The sequence below is a fragment of the Barbatula barbatula genome (genome assembly GCF_947034865.1).
Source record: "Barbatula barbatula genome assembly, chromosome: 10".
NCBI classification, from domain to species: Eukaryota; Metazoa; Chordata; class Actinopteri; order Cypriniformes; family Nemacheilidae; genus Barbatula; species Barbatula barbatula.
Window position 1 is genome coordinate 213,100 of NC_136773.1, and position 5,343 is coordinate 218,442.

Below are 5,343 nucleotides of genomic sequence, written 5' to 3' on the forward strand. Positions count from 1 at the left end.
ACAACAAAGATCGCTGTTTGTCTGTCCATCAGATACGTGGGGAAGTTCTTTACTATAGCAACAGATTCACTGTTTTCATTGAGAATCATCATCAAGTCGACATAAGTCCTCTGCCAAAACCATTCTGTCCTTCAGGGGGCCTCAATGCATGCAGGGTTTAAGACATGCTTCATTTACATTTAGTCATTTAGCAGACGCTTTTATCCAAAGCGACTTACAGATGAGGAAACATTGGAAGCAATTATAACAACATAGGCAACAAAATACATAAGTGCATTATAACTAGTCCATTAAAATCTAGCACAGTATAAAAAGCTAAGAATAGTGAGGTAAGTAAGTTTTTTTTTTTATAAAGAAGGAAAGGGAAGAGAATTTGGAAAAATCAATCAGCGACGTGTTGACGGAAGAGATGCGTTTTTAGGCATTTTTTAAAGATGGCAACCGAGTCTGCTGATCTTGTAGCAGCTGGTAGATCATTCCACCAATGTGGAACAGATCCAGAGAAGGTACGGGAGAGTGACTTTTTTCCTTTTTGGGATGGTACCACTAGTCGTTGTTGCTTTGCAGACCGCAGCGATCTGGCAGGAACATAGATCTGCATTAGCGAGTGGAGATACGATGGTGCGGATCCGGTGTTGGCCAGGAGCATAGCTTTGAACTTTATGCGGGCGGCAACAGGGAGCCAGTGTAACCTGATGAAGAGCGGAGTTACATGCGCTCTCTTTGGTTCATTGAAGACCACTCTTGCCGCCGCATTCTGGATCATCTGGAGAGGTTTGATTGTGCAAGCAGGAAGTCCAGCCAGAAGCGCATTGCAATAATCCAGTTTGGACAGGACAAGAGCCTGGACTAGGACTTGCGTAGAGTGCTCCGATAGGAAAGGTCTAATTTTCCTAATGTTGTAGAGGATGAATCTACAGGACCGGGTGGTGCTGGCAACATGACTTGTGAGGTTAAGCCGATCATCGATTACCACCCCCAGGTTTCTGGCTGTGCTGGACGGTGTAATAGTTGATGAGCCTAGTTGAATGGCAAGGTTGTGGTGAATCTTTGGGTCGGCTGGGATCACAAGCAGTTCCGTTTTTGCAAGGTTTAGCTGCAGGTGATGATCCTTCATCCAAAGCGAGATGTCACTCAGGCATGCCGCGATGCGAGCAGCGACCGTCGGATCGTCCGGTTGAAATGACAAGTAGAGTTGTGGGTTTGCTGGCATAGCAGTGATAGGAGAAGCCATGCTTCTGAATGACCAAACCGAGGGATGTCATGTAAATGGAGAAGAGTAGCGGTCCAAGCACTGAGCCCTGTGGCACCCCCGTGTTGAGCTGTTGGGACGCGGAGACCTCATCTCTCCAGGATACTCTGAATGACCTACCCGAAAGGTAAACCCTCGTGTGGCCTGGAGGAGATGGGTGGGGATGGGATCCAGTGGGCAGGTGGTAGGGTGGTTGGAGCCAATGACCTTGGAGACATCAGCTTCAGACAGAGGAGAAAAGGCAGGGAGCACACACGTGTCAGGGATGTGGGCGGGTTCGACAGGTGGTGGCGTAGAGAACTGGCTGCTGATGGCAGTAGTTTTTTTCTTTACGAAGAACGATGCAAAATCAGCAGCTGTTAAGTTCGATGAAGGTGCGGGAGCAGGCGGACAGAGGAGAGCAGAGAAGGTTTTGAAGAGCGTTCGAGAGTCCGGAGAGTTGCAGATCCTCGAGTGGTAGTAATCAGTTTTTGCAGAGGTGACGTCTACAGAGAAAGAAGAGAGAAGAGATTGGTAGAGAGAGAGGTCTGCAGGGTCTTTTGACTTGCGCCACTTTCTTTCAGCTGACCGGAGGCTGGCGCGATGCTCACGCAGTACATCCGTAAACCAGGGAGCCGACGGGGATGCACGGGCTGGTCCAGATGCAAGAGGGCATAGGTTGTCCAAGCAGGATGAAAGCGTGGAACACAGAGTGTCTGTGGCATTGTCTGTATTCAAAAGAGAGAGTTTGTCAGAGGGGGGGAGTGCAGAGAAGACAGCAGAGGAAAAACAGGAGGGAGGGAGACCGCAGGTTGCGCCGGAAGGTGACCATCGTAAGACATCTGCGATATCCGGAGCAGTGAGGTCGAGGGTGACGAAGAAGTGATCAGACGTGTGCAGCGGGGTGACCTGAGAGTGATGAGTGGAGCAGTACCTTGTGAAGATCAGATCTAGATGGTTTCCAGACTTGTGGTTTGCTGATGTGGAAACCTGCTCGAGGAGAAATGATGCGGTCAGGTTGACGAAGTCAGCAGCCTGTGGCTTTCCAATGTGGATGTTGAAGTCACCTAGTACCACCAGAGGAGTACCATCCTTAGGGAAGGATGAAAGAAGCACATCCAGCTCCTCCAAGAAATGTCCAAGCTGACCTGGGGGACGATATTTAACTACAAAATGACTTTTAACAGAGTGGGTTATAGTAACAGCATGAAACTCGATGGAGCTGTTGTCACACATGGGTGTCAGCTGATTGAATTTCCAGTCTTTGGGGATGAGTAGACCGGTGCCTCCACCCCTTCCTGTGATGCGAGGGCTGTGGGAGAAAGTGTGGTTATGGGAGAGGGCAGCGGGAGTGGCAGAGTCCTCTGGTTTGATCCATGTTTCTGTAAGTGCTACAATGGAAAGACCAGAATGTTTAACGAAAGCTGTAATGAAATCAGCTTTGTTCACAGCAGATTGGCAGTTCCACAATCCTATTGGGAAAGTAGAAGGGGCAGTTGCTAGCAGTGATACAGTGTGAAGATTATTAGCATTGCGTCGCCTTCGGCATGCGGCAGAAGATTTACGTGTTGTGATAACAGAAAGGATTTAAAACACATATTTAAGAGAAGCAGAAAGAAAATAGGGAGAAACATTAAAGATAACAATAAAGGAATAAGTATTAGTGCAAACAAGTAAGACAAAAAGTGCAAGTGTTAACACAAAACAAAATAGGTACAAAAGAAGTGCAATACTCAAGTGCCCTGTCTGTGTGTCCCGGCGCGGTGGAGTCGATGTCTTTACTCTCTTCGGTCTTCACGCGATGAGGGCTGCACGCGACCACTGCCACGGTGGGTAGTGGCTTTTTAAATACCCATCTAATTACTTTAATTCAACAGGCCCCGCCCTCAGATGACACACGCACACAAAGCAAACCAATTAAACTAGCCCAAGAACGAATGAAGGAACTATACTACACGCGGTTTCACCACTTGACAGAGCCGAAGTAAATACAAAGCGATTTCTCAGTTTAAAACAGTACTAAAACTCAACAAGACACAATTTAAAAACACTTACACAATTCTGTACGCTTCTGCTGCTAAATTTCTTCTCCATTGCTTCTTCATCTGGACGACAAATAAAGTTGCAAATACAAGTACAATGACGAGCTCAAACCTTAGTAAATCAAGTTGCGTGTTTCATTTAAATCCTCTCCTCTCATAATGTTTGGGTCTGACGAGTCACACACACTGCTGTCCACGTCTTTTCAGCGCATTTCTTTAGTAAATACAGAAAAAAGAGGAGATTGCACTACCGAAAGCTGTTAGTAAATCAGGCTCCTAGGTACCAACCATTATAACCTAGTAACAAACTAGAATATTTTAGCAACACATTAGGTAAAAAGACCCTAACAACAGCTAGAAACCACATGGAACATGTTAGTGACCAGATACAACCACCCAGATTATGCTAACATAATGTCAATCTAAAGATGTACCCCGTCATTTGCTCTTTTTTCCATTGTAAAGATGCTTTGCAGCAATGTAAAACTGAGCTATAGAAATGGGTTTGAATTGAGTTGACTATGCACAAAAAAAGCATTATCAAGTTTTCTAAAATAAACCAACATAGGGAAGCTGTGAGAGACAATGAAACTCTACGGTAGGTGTGAAGGCCGATTTTGTGCAGAAGTAACATAACCATAGATGACAAAGATGAGCCTTCTTTGTCATCATTGGAATATTACTGGATGCCCTTTAGGTCAGGATCGACATTCTAATCGTGTATTGATTTTCTGCTCTCCAGAAGGGGGCAGTAGGCATCTGACCTGTTGACCTTGACATTTATTGTTTGCAGAGATGGAGATGGTGACGGATAACCCCATGGATAGGGAGGATTATTAACAGGATTTAGGGCCAGCGAATGTGTCATGGGTTTACAGCGTGAGCTGGAATGGCCCATTACTAAACCATTTCATCTGTAATGAGTAGCGAGCCAGGACCTTTTTCTTGCTTATGTGAAATGATGTGGAAAACAGGAGAACGAGCCGGCTGACATCATCACTTTCAACAGCAGCCGTTTGACATACTTCAATATGAAGCCACTGAGCTGAAACAAAACACATTTTCATGTCAACAAAATGTGTACTATGCCATTATTAGTAGTATTATTTTTCATGAAACATATTTACAAATGATTTATTAGATCAACCAAAGAAACTGAATAGTAAGCAAAAGAGACGTGAAAGAGTATACATGCCATGTAAAAAACAAACAATCACTGTCCCGTTTCTTATACAGTACACCCGTATAATTGCTTTGTTAACATGTATATTTATGTAGGCGGTCATGATCAAACAGATCAGCTGACTTTGAACAGGGAATCACTGATGGCTTAGAAAATGTGCGTATGCACGGATTTGATCATAAAGTGCGCGTACATAAAAATGCAACGTTCATATTTTTTAAAAACAGTCTTTGATGTGGAAAAGCGCTTAGCACCATGTCAGGGTCTGAGCAGACGTTCACACTTTTGCTTGTCCGAGTGCTGCGTTTTTTTGGAAACATAAGCCATTCTTTCCTCTTGTAAAGGATTTGGACGTTGACAGGCTCTCTTTTATATGTCAATGATATTAATCAGACACCGTTAACAAGACGATATCTGAATCTGTTCAGCTGCGCACAATCTTAACATTTGTGATGTATAGATTTCACATCTGAAAAAGAGGCGTATACACATGTTTTCTGAGCGTACGCCCGCTCCATGAATCACACGTACACATTTTGAGAAATGATCATAAAATCTAATTTAGGACAGTTTCTATGCAACATTTTAGAAATAAGGCCCTTGAACTTCTGGTATTTCATGTATATTTCTTCATCTCTAGGTTTCACAAATAATGGCAAGTAATAAATACATGTAATTAAACAGAAATGCAGAAATGATTAGGGATGACACCAGTAAATGTACTTCTCTCAATATCAACAGACAAAACCACTACTTGGAAAAGCTCTCCTATTTGATGCGGTTCACTTCTGTCATATCTTTTGATCGAATCCTTTGTGTAAAGTTTGACTTGTTGAGCTTTCTTTTTTGTCGGCCCTTAAAGTAAAATGGCAAATGTTGGCTTGTTT